This window comes from Dipodomys ordii, unplaced genomic scaffold (genome assembly GCF_000151885.1).
Source record: "Dipodomys ordii isolate 6190 unplaced genomic scaffold, Dord_2.0 Scaffold37, whole genome shotgun sequence".
Classification (NCBI taxonomy): domain Eukaryota; kingdom Metazoa; phylum Chordata; class Mammalia; order Rodentia; family Heteromyidae; genus Dipodomys; species Dipodomys ordii.
The window spans coordinates 8,936,511-8,948,852 of NW_012267253.1; positions in this window are offsets into that span (position 1 = coordinate 8,936,511).

The following is a 12,342-nucleotide window of genomic DNA, read 5'->3' on the forward strand; positions in this document are numbered from 1 at the left end:
ATGGTGTGTGTGTGTGTGTGTGTGTGTGTGTGTGTGTGTGTGTGTGTGTGTGTGTGATGTGTGTGTGTGTGTGTGTGTGTGTGCATGTGCATATCAACCTCTGCAATACACTTTCTCTAGAATAATACTGCAAGAGAGAACTTACATTTTCTGATCATGTTAATATTTTTTGTATGAGAAATAGCATATTTTATTGTTGTTTTGGTTGTCCTTTGTTTCTTGCAGCCAGGACAACTAATTTTAGAGAGAACAAATAACTTTCTAAATAAGCAGAAGAGCTGAGACAATTATTTTTGTTCTGATTCTAAATTCTCAGTCTGTTTATCACACTATCAAGTCTGGCCTTTCTAGCTGGCTGTGGAAATACGATATCAACACATGGAATATGACAGCAATTCCAAATGGCTTTGTAGGTGCTGACAAATAGGAAGCTGGGAGGCTGAAGGTCTTAGAAGGCTCACTGGAGAAGCTGCTGTAGACTTAGTCAGATCTATAGCACAGAGCTAGAGGTTCAGTGGGCAGAGAGAAAAGGGGAGCCAGATATAGGAAGAGGATCATCTTGGTCAGGCATTCTTGACTACGTGTGGAATAGTCAGGAAAGTAACTCTAGGGATGTACTAGGAAGAACAAGATGAAGGTGGCCCATTATACTGTCCTGTGGCAACCGGGATCTGTGGTAGATTTGGAATGAGGCAAGGATGTGATAAAAGTGTTCTTCTGGAATACAGTTTCAGTTGGAAGCCTGTATGGTAGTCATCAGGAGGGAGATATGAATCATAATTTTACTCAAGGAGTTGTAGTCCTGCCATAGAGAGTTGAATTCTGGGTCTGCTCTTGCTTCTTTGGTGTGTTGAACTCTCTTTGTGTTGAATTGAGTTCTCTTAGAACTTAATACACAGCTACTCTAATATTTCTTTGTAGCATTATACCCTATAGGGTCTGAAGATAATCAGGAAAGGCACCATCTTTTGAAGAAGATTATAGTCTATCAAACCACTGTATTAATCACTGTTAGGTCCTGACTGGGGGCCAGCAAGATTCAAGAATTGTCTGTGATCCATCCATGCATTCATCCATTCATCTATCCATGCATCCATCCAACTAGTCAACGGCACCAAGAGTTATCAAAGACATTAAGTCACTATCAAATACTCTCTCTAGTCTCATGGGTTTATTTGGAGAAACTTGTAGGTGTGGGATGACATATTTGTAACCACCTGCTGAATTGTGAGACTTCTGCTCTCCTGAACTAGAAACCACAGGAGAACACGGTGATGAGAAGCCAGTAATGACTTCTTGAAGAGGTGGGTCTTCGTCTAGCAAGGTAATAAGAGGACATGTTCAGAGCACCACAGTCCAACTGCAGGAGATGCAAGCCTCTGATGTTACGTAAGCTGACCCCAAAGCCACATTCCAAAAAGGAACAAGAGCCAGGTGCTGATGGCTTATACTTAGGCTATTAGATACTCTGGAGGCTAAGCTCCAGAGGAGCATGGTTCAGAGCCAGCCCAAGCAGAAAAGTCTGTGAGACTCTATCTCTAGTTAACTCACAACATGCCAGACTGGAGTATAGTTCAAGTGGAAGAGCACCTGCCATGAGCCAAAAGCTGATGGAGAGAATGAGGCTCTGAGTTTGTCTCCATCTATATCAGTACATATGGACACAAAAAAGGTAAAAAGAAACAGTTTCAATTAACTCTTGTATGTTTCATTTTTCCTCATATACTCAAAATATCATTTTCAACCATACATTTTTACAACATTAATATTATTAATGAGGTTTCCTCTCTAAACTTTTGAGAACTGGACAGCATGCGAGAGCAAGCATTGAGTAATGCTGTATAACTGCCCTACCTTGAAATGTCTGGTCCAGATGAGACACTGGCGGTGGGTGAGATGAACAGAGGGAAGGCTTTGTGCAGTTGTTGTGGGCAGGAAAAGCACAGGCCCCAGGAAGGCGAGAAAGAGAGACGTTGGAGGGGGGACTGTAGAAAAATGAGAAATAAAAATAGTGCTAAGTTCTAGGGACTGAAAAGACATAGTGTAGGGGATCACACACTTTTTCTGACACGACCAACAAATTCTAAATGGCTCTGGGAGAAAAGAGACACTGAATAGGAAGTACATTTGCAGAGAAATGAGAGTCCTTAAAGCTGTCTGAATAGAAAATAAGGTTATCATTATGCTTATCATTAGAAGAGAGAAAGGATATTAAAAGGACTCAGTTTGGCTTGAATAAAAAAGATAAATTTCAAGTAAACTGGCATACAGTTTATCCATGACTGGATTCGCTGTAATAAAGTCAGCGAGGGAATAAGCTGGGTGATTTACAGGGAGCCGGCTTCTGTAAAATTTACAAACTGCTATGATAAAATGTCACCTTTTATGATGCATTCCACTCGGGCTGCATATATAAAGGGCACTGCAATGGAAAGAGTTGCAAAAACAAAGCAGTCGCCTGGCTCCCCAGCTGCCGGTGTCTGCTTTTCTAGCAGAATTGGGAATTTATGGAAAGATGACCTCCACACTCGCCTTTTACGGTTGTGGATTACAAACTGCCGGGGAAATGGCATCGTTTCCCTTAGCTTTATTTTGCGACCTCAGAGATGCCTTGCAATCCTTTAGACTAGGAAAATGGAGGGCGGGGGAGGGGGGAGGGGGTGGGGGAGGGTGAAACGGATAGGCTGAGGGGGGAGGGTGTGTGTGGTGGAGAGGATCTCCCTGTTTCAGGGTATCAACACAATGCAGAAGGTAAGCCCACCCATGAGGCTGTAACACTGATGTAGCAGGTATGAATTTTTAATAGCATCCTTGTCAGCAGCCTTAGGTGGACATTCTCTAGGTCAAAGCTGTTTAACTCCACCTGCCTCTTAGGAGAGATATTAAGTCTCCTTGTTAAGGTTGGCTTCCTGGGGGGTGGCAGGCCCTGGAGTACCCCCAGGTCCTACAGTCCTGGATCGAGTTATCTTCCCTTTTACTGCCAGGTCCTCTTGTCCCTCTGCCTCCCAGTCTTGATGTTTGGGAGGAAGTGGCGGCATGCCCCCCAGTGATCACTGACTGCTCTGCAAAGCTATCCGGTCTCCTACCTCACCGCTGCAGCACGTTGCCTCTGAGTGAGGGGTGAAGGCATTGCACTCTCCCCTCTGCCCAAAGGAAGCCTTGATGACCTGAAGTCTGGTGCCCTCACAGGGCACTAGGCACTTCACTCTGGCCAAGGCTTCCTTTTGGTAAAGCCAGCTCTGTCTTCCTCAGTGGGCCTGAAATACCAATTCTTTCTTTCCTGAATCTCTGTGTGTCTGCATGCATGTATATGTAAAGGTCAATTCGGATCTTGATTCAAAAAAAAAAAAAGGTCATCTTGGCTCTTCTGTCCCAAAGTAGACACAAGAAGAACGATATTCATATCAAGTTACTTTCTCTCTATCTCCCATTCACATTAGGTAGGCAAGGTTAACCCTATTACCAGCTGGAAGCACAATGTCTTGGGATATGAGGGTGAACCTTTGGTAGCCAAGGAAAGCCTCACAGAAAGGCGGGACACTCAGTCAGGACTGTGAAGGCCAGGGAGGCTGGCTCCCAGGGAGAGGTGGTTTCAGGCAGAGGAGGAATCTTGAGCAAGGTCTGCAGTGGCAGAGATGGAGACAGAAAGTGAAGCTTTGTATGTGAGGAAGGGATGCTGGTGAGTAGAGCTGGCATGTGGATAAGTGGGAGAAAGGTTATGTGGCGTGCTGAATAGGCTACATAAAGTACTTATGGTCATCTGTGGCAGTTCTCAAGTTATGGAAATAATTTAACTTACTAAACTGGAGATGTGGGTGACATTGAAAGCAAGAACACTTTCTTGAGGACTTGTTCACCAGATACCAGAAAATGTCTAGGCTGCTGTACCAAAAAGTTAGTTACCTGGATAACCTTAGCCAAAGGACTCCTTCTGTGTGTGTGTGTGTGTGTGTGTGTGTGTGTGTGTGTGTGTGCTTACTCAGGGCCTGGGTGCTATCCAGAGCATCTTTGGCTCAAGGCTAGCACTCTACCACTTATTTGAGCAAAAACTCTACTTCCAGCTTATGTGAGTAGTTTATTGGAGAAAAGAGTCTCATGGACTTTCCTGTTCAGGCTGATTTTGAACCACAACCCTCAGATCTCAGCTTCCTGGGGGCACTCCTTTATTTTAATGCACCTGCTATCTAATTCTTTGTGCATTGAAGGCCTGGAGCCATTGAAGGCCTGAGATGCCCCAGAGTGTTCCATATCCTGACAACTTCCCCTGTACCTCTTCCTTGGCTATGCAGGTACTGATGTCCAGTCTCTGCCCAGTAAGCTTGGGCAATCCCCAAAGGGGCTAGGGGTCTCTCAGGGGGGACAGAGGCCAACAGAGATTTGTAGGGTTGCATTGCCATGGAGGCTGGAAGTGGAGGTAAACGTGGCAGGAAAAGTTCAGGGTGTATATTTGTGGGGAAACCCCTAGGTAGTCATACCACTTGAGAACAGACAACAAAGCAAGCCAGCCACGCCTTTGGAGGCGAAGAGAATTGAGACAAGCCAGTCCAGGAATGAGGTAAGTGCTTCATAACCTTGCTTAACCTGCAAAGACATACTCAAATAGCTGTTACGTGCTGCTTCATACACAATGCTGGGTGTGTGTGGGCTTGCATGGGCTGTAGACTGGCTTGCCAATGAGGGAATGGAGGTGGTGTTTGAACTTCCTCCCCATCTCAGAGCTAGACCATTTTGGTTGGAGGAGAAAAATACCAGTTTGCTGGTTCCACTCTTTCTTGGCTGGAAGGCACCTAAGTGCTGGTAAGAAAGTGGCCCAGACAGTCCTCTCTATGCAGCTGCCAGTGATCATACTTGATAGACTTCTGTGCCTCAGCTCCCCCCTTTCCCAAGTCAAGTCAGGCTTTTGGGAACTGACAATTAAAGATCTATCACTTGCAAAAGATCTATCTCCCAAATTAAGAGTTTAACTAGCTTTCATTCTGGGAATTGAGCAAGGACTAGCAATAATTTAGCTTATAAAACTGTGGTTTAATGAAAGTATAAGACAATAGGCCTGGTAGAAGCTTTTTACTATCACAAGATGAGAGTTTCTATGGGCTGTTCTGACAGATTTACTGTTGTTTTAACTTAATAAGCTATTTCTGTTTTAGCGTTATTGTTTCTGTGGTTATAGGACACTCTGTATTGTTTTATTATATTATCCCCCCTCCGATTTATGGTGGCATTTTTCTCTTTGCTTAGCTTGTAAATATATGAATTTCTTCTGATCCTCCCAAGTCTTCAGGCACATTTAGAAACAGCAGTTTGTCTGCATGTGGTGTGGGATTTGTCCAACCCTTTCTTTTTCCCTCCCTGCCCCCTTCCTGTCTCTCTCTCCCCAATCTTTCCTTCCCTCTCTTTCCCTTCCTTCCCTCTCTCTTTTCCTTCTCTCCCTCCCTCATTTCCCTTCCCTTCTGTTCCCTTCCTTCCTTCCCTCCCTCTCTCCCCTCCCTTCCTCCCTCCCTCCCTCCCTCCCTTCTTCCTTCCTTCCGTCCTTCCTTCCTTCCTTCCTTCCTTCTTTCCTTCCTTCCTTCCTTCCTCTAAGAGCAGGTTCCCTTATAAGTTTGTACCTTCCTTCTAAGTTTGCATTTCCCCCCAAGCCAAGCAAATAAAGCAGCATTAATAAGGTCTTGTGCTTGTAAAGCATTTTTAGCTTTTAAATCTGTTGTGATCTTTATGAGTGCTCTCTGAGGTGGGTCAGACATATTTACTACTCTTTTTTTACACACTGGGAAATGTAATTCTAAGAGAATAAATAAGCTGTCCATGATTACCTATCGGGTCAGTGGCAGAGGGCAAACCAGAATTCAAGTTTCCTATCTGGGTTGAGCCAAGAGACATTTTCTAGCAGCAAAATCTCTTAGTTGTGGAATCTCTATCACTGGCTCCATTATCAACTTAATAGGGAATATAGATACTTTTCTCCCTTAAGATTCCCTAAGAATTGCATCTGGGGAGTAAAATTTTTATTTTTTATTGTTATCATGACAGTGATATATAGGGGGGTGACAGTTACTTAAGTCAGGTTAAAGAGAACATTTCTTTTTGAACAATGTTACTCCTTCCCTTGCTCTCTCCCACTTTTTTCCTCCCATCCCCACTCACAAGTTGTATGGTATGGTTCATTTTCAACATAGTGTCTAGTAAGTACCACTGCTACATTTGGGAAGTAAAATTTAAACTTGTTTCCTTCACTATCAATGTGCAGAGCTGGTCAACATTTGGTGGACAATATGGTGCTCAGAATTAAGAAGGGGAGTTACAGTGTTCACCTGGGACAGGTCAGGAGAAGAATTCAAATTAAAAAGAAGAATGGAAGAGAAACAATACCTGTTTCTCTGTTACTCATTTTTTAATACTCTTGCAGGTGAATATCATTTTACCAAAGAGATAACTGGGTTCAGATAGAGTCAGAACATTTTAGGGAATCATGCTGGTAGGCACATGGCAGATCTGAGATTAACCTATTCCTCTGAAGCCTAGGGTCCCTGTCCATTTTATTCATCAACAAATGCAAACATTTTAGGAATACTTGGCTTTTAAAGAAGAGGAAGAAAAAGTCATCTTCTCACTTTCTTTTCAGAAGGCCATCAAGAAATGATTGTTCCTGAAATTTCAGGCAGCCAATCAGGCTGGGGCAAGTCCTCATCTATCTGCGTCCCTCTCCTCCTGGGTACCAAGACCTTTCCTAGTTCTACTATTGTAGGTCTCCATAGCTGAAATCAATCGAGTTGATTCCTACTTAGGCCTGCCCTCTGTGCTCTATTCAGCTATGCTATGGCATTGAGTACACACTGTCCATCTGCAATTTTCAATGTGTTGGGTCTGCACCCTTACCCAGGCCACCTCAACTTCCTGTAAAATTCCCCAGTCATGACCTACCTACACAGAGTTTTTGGCCCAATGAGCTTGACTCAGCTGAAAATCCAGAAAGTGAAAGGCAGAGGGGACCATTGGACTCACACTGTCTACTGTATTTCTTTCAATTCTCCCCTCTGTACAATCCTTCAGATTTAAGATGTTTTGGATTTAAGTTTCCGAATGACAAAGCATATTTACCCTAATGCCTGAAACTCTTGTTGGTCTGAAAAGACCCAATTGACCTCTCTAGTTTATTGTCTTTATAGAATGTCAATTGTCTTTCCTACCTTCCTTCTTTTTGTTTTTTCTTTCTTTCCCTCCATCTCCTCCCTCTCTTTCCCATGCATTCTTACTTTTTGTTATGTTGAGACTTCCCTTTGGGGCTCCCATCGGAAGGACTGGGTAACAGGGTAGATTATGGCAAACATCCTAGGGCCCCCGTCCTGATATATTTTAGGATCTGAATTAGTGTGGTTCAGAAATGCCAGAACTGCTAGCCTGGGGTGGAGCTTCGTTATTTCTTATTTTCCAGGAGACTATTTTCCCTATTCTTATTAGTATTCTTTTTTTATGCACTCTCAGCATCAGCATTCCTAGCTCTAGGTGACTTCTCGATTTATCACCAATATTTTAATTTTAGCCAATTCTGCTATTTCTTTTAGTCCTAACTCAGCATTCCTGGTTCTCAGTGTCATAACTCTGAGAACAGAAGGTATAGGCAGGGGCCCAAGATCCAGTTCAGCTAGTTTTAACTCATAGTAGTTATTCTGTAACCACTGAATTGAATTTGCACCAAACCCCAGCCTCTAAGACCAAAGACAGAACAAGTCTTAGACAATGATTATGAATGTGAGACAACAGGAGCTGAGAAAATTTTTGAGCAGGGGGCAAATACAGTCAACATATGACTTTATGAAGTATAGATTAAGAGTTAAGAGATATTTCAGGTCAACAACTATGTTTTCTTCAAATTGTCATCTCTAGTGCAGAGTTGAGGGCTCAGCATATTGAGGAAGGAATCCTCTGAGTAACCTTTATGAGTAAATAAATAAATAAATGGCACTGATTGTAAAGAGGAGGAATCAGAAGAGCTAGAGTCTTCTAAAAGCTTTTGTAATAGTGAGATAAAATGACATGGTGATTGATTGCATCTGGAGATGAAACAATAAAAGCTGATTTTAGATTCATTGTTAAAACTTTGGAATATGGAGATATTAAGTGCTTAGATATGGGACCAGGATTGAGGTGTGGGGTATGGTGTATCAGTAGGGATATGCCAGTGTTTATGTAGGCATGTAGAGATTCAAGTGACACAGTGGCATTTGTATGAATACATAAGACTGCAACTATACAGGATGAGAGGTTGATACAGAGGTCAGAGAAGGTTAACGTTCTTCTCCAGGAGGTAATATTTGCATGAGAGAAAAGTAAGTATGCCAGGGAGGGAAAGTGTAGAGAAAGGAAGCATGGCTGAAAATTCAGTTTGATTAGAGACTAATCCTTATATAGGATTGGTGGGTTTGACTGAATGGTCACATCAAAAGCTAAATTATTTAATGGCAGACAACCTGCCAATTTCTAATGGCCTGTGTTTAAAAATATTACTCTCTGATAATAAAGATTGAATTTTTCTATTCAATATAGAGGTCTACTTCTTTATCTACTCACCTATCACCATCCATCTGCAGCCATCTACCCAACCATCCATCCATCTATTCATTCATTTTTCCATTCTCTCCAATACTCAATACTCATCCAGTAACAATAATTTCTAACATTTATAGAATGATTTCTCTAAGACAGGATATGAAACAGAGACTTTTTAGCACTACTGATAAATTTAACACTCAAATCATATTGAAGTGAAATTGTAGCTGGAGCAACCCTGGCAAACAACCTTAAATCCTGCAACTGTTATTTGGACCTTTTCTTTTTCCTTCTTCATCCCCTGGGAAATAAAGCTGAAAAGGGATTTCAGATCTTTCAGAGATGAGATGTCATGTTTGAAAATGTTTTATAAACCTCAGCAGTGAACTGTAGGCCTTCCTCCTTTCTTCTTTCTCTCAGCAATTTCATCCCTCCTTCTTCCCCACAGGTTCTAGAACTCGTTCATCTCCTGGTCTATGGGAAATATAGCAATTGGTATTTTTAATATGGTGGATAACATGGACACGGAGGGACCTATTAGTGATGGTAATGGGACATATAGTACTTTTTATGGGTAGAGTTTTAGAGTCTAGACCCTGGGAAGAAAACATATAATATGAAGAGATAAGGGCATTTGAAGCACAGAAGGAGATAAAATTCAGCCTGGTTACTTACTCAGGTTTGAGATGGGTAGTATGGTTTCTCCTCCTTTTTCTTTCTTCTCCATCTCCTCCTTCCTTCCTTCCTTCCTTCCTTCCTTCCGCCTGTCCTTCCTTCCTTCCTTCCCTTCCTCCCTCCTTCTCTCCCTTCTCTACTTCCCTCTCCCTCCCTCCCTCCCTCCCTCCCTCCCTCCTTCCTTCCTTCCATCTCTATTTCTCCTTCTCTCCATCTCCTCATTGTTTTTCCTAGCCTCTTTCTGCCGAAGTAGAATCACTGGGCCTTTGAGCATTTTGGAGAGTTTTGGATTTGTTACATCCTCTTTCAAGGGGATGAGGACTAGACCAGTTCAGTCCACCTCTCCCTTGAGGTATTCCCAAATCTCAGTCAAGTTTTTCACCTGGATTACTCTCTTTTCCTCATGTCTAGGTCTTGTACAGAAAAATCATCTGTCTTCTGTTTTTCATTGGGGAGGGGCTCTTAACGAGTCCAAAATTCAGGGTATGATAGTACTGTACTGTTTAGAGACAAAATTTCTTCTATCTTGGGACTCTAATATTTCCCTAGGGCAGGAGAAATCACTTGAGTAATACATGAATGCTTACTAACTGATACTTGTATCACACCCCAGAGATTATGATTTTATTGGTTTTGCTGTTGTGTGGAAATTTTAACAGCCTCAGGTTTGTCTACCATACAGTATTCAGAAGCAGGAGTACATCTCCATGTTCTCTACTTTTGGCATACAGACTGTGAAAGTAACAATGAAAAATGGTATGTTTGCTGTTTAAAAACCTCTTCTGGGGTAGGTGAGTGGCACTTTCATTCATACCCCATTGACAAGAGTAGCACATGGGACCTCAGTATAAGATGGTGGGCTTTGCTCTCTGTGTTGCAGTGTGGATGGTGTTTCCCAGTGATGATGTTACACTATAGAAAGAAGACATGTATCTTGATACATTGTGTTCCAAGGACCAAGGGGCTGACATCCTCAAACGCTCTGAGGCCTGACTTCCGGCACAGAAACTTGGAACTTTTGTTTAAAAGCCTTTCTTGAGGGTTAGGAGAGGAGAAGAATGGGCATCATTTCATTACTCTGGATTTGGGAGCCTTGACTAACCCATATTTCTACCTATCATTTGATTGAAGATCATTTGTTGTTTTCAGGCAGGAGAATTTGGTTAAATTTTTCTCTTACTGCTTATGTAAACTTGTGATTTGGGGCATGTTAATTCACATCCTCAACCTTCCCTGTGCCCAAATGTAAAATATATATATTCATGCCTATATTGTAAGGCTTTATGATAATAATAACAAAAATACCTACTTTCCCTTAAAGAAGAGAATGTCTATAATGGTGCTGAAAAGGACAGGTAGAGGGCAGGGCAGGGGCATTGTGGATTCCTTTCTCCTCACTGACAGAGAGAGGCTCTTCAGAGATTGGAATTAGTGTAAGGAAGTAGGCTTCATCCCACAGGGAGACAAATAGGCTTATACTGCACTTCCCTCATCAGACTGTGTACCTGGTGAGCTGAGGGCTCAGCTCCTCCAATCTGAGCAGGAGTGTGACCTGAGGTGCTATCCCCTTGTTCCTCCGTGTCCTCCTGGGCCCAACTGCCTTCACCAAGGAGGGAGCCGGGATCTTACTCCTGGGACTCCCACAATTTGAGTGAGAGGTCTCTGTCCAAGAATGAGTGTGTTTGGATGGAACTGCAGTCCATCTGAGCCTGGCTGAGATTGCTGTCTGGGGCTGTTGTTAAGGAGAGATGTCAGAGATAGCGAAGAAGCCTTTCCTGTCAGTTCCAGCGAAAGAACAGCTGGGCACAGATAATGTAGCCTGTCAGTTCCCAGCTTGGGATGTGAAAGGCCAGCCTTGTGTGCTCCAAATTAATTCTGTATATGTCTGGCTATAGGGGTTACAGTGGCAGCAGCAGAAGGAAGATGGAAAAAGATAGGTTTTGTGAACTTTCTCATTTCCCCACGCCATGTCTCTTCCCTCTTCTGCAACCCAGCACATTTGAATTCCTCTCCCTTGGTGGACCTGCTGTGGGGTGGGGTCACTCCAGGATTGCTTGGGTGTCATCTAGGGTACCAAGGTGGCAGGTGAGGCAGCAACTACTCAGGGACATGTACTGCAGGTTTGTGTGACATTTGAGGTGAATGGCAGCAGACTACAGTATCATCAGTTCCCCTTAGAAAAGCCTGCCTCTGGGTTATCTTTAAACCTCCATCTTTTTATTTCTCTTGGTATGTCAGAGTCTGCATGGAAAATGTCTGTCATACAAGTTTCTGAACATGTTATTAAGCACCTTGTGTGTGCAATGCACTATGCTTGACACATTTTCTAGGGATGGTTCAAACTTCACAGTAGATACTCAGGGCATCTATTTTTATTCCATTTTTTGCAGATAAAATAGTAGGCTCAGAGAAGGTAAGGAATGTGTCAAGGGTCATGGAGCTTGTTAAGAGGTGTGAAACTGTCTAGTTTAATAGTTACCTCCTGCCTGCTCTGATTCCCAGCTGGTTTTCTAAAACATCTTTGTAGATGAACAATGAACTATTATATATAAGATAGGATACTATTTTATGAGGCAGAATTTTGCAGTTTGAATCAAAACATATCGTCCGTTAGCCTTTGGAAAATTAGGGTTCTGAATCAGTAGATAAAATTAAATCTTAAGACGGCACTGTTCATCCTGTATTTGAAAGCAGAATTTGAAAACAGACTGGAAGATCCAAGATTATCTGAGGAAAAGAGTCCCTCTGGACTCTCCTGGGCTCAAATGATTCTGCTGTTTTGGTACCAACTTTTTAGCAAGCTCATTCTTGTTTTCCCTCCCTCTGATCAACCAATATGAGACACTTTTCTTTTTTTATGTTTCCTAAACTATGTTTTGAGCCAGAGCATGAATAATTGAGTACTATTCTAAAATGGTACTAAAGCAAGAGGATAGGGTGGTGGGTAGGTAAGCCATCATTGATGGGAGGGTCCAGATTTCTGGAATTGCATGGGTCTTTTTTGAAAAGTATATTCAATATAATAATTTATTTGATTTGTTTTCATCACAATACTTCAATTACTGCTGTAACAACAAATACATTAAAATGAATCAGACATCTAAAAGGGATGTTCAAGTTTGA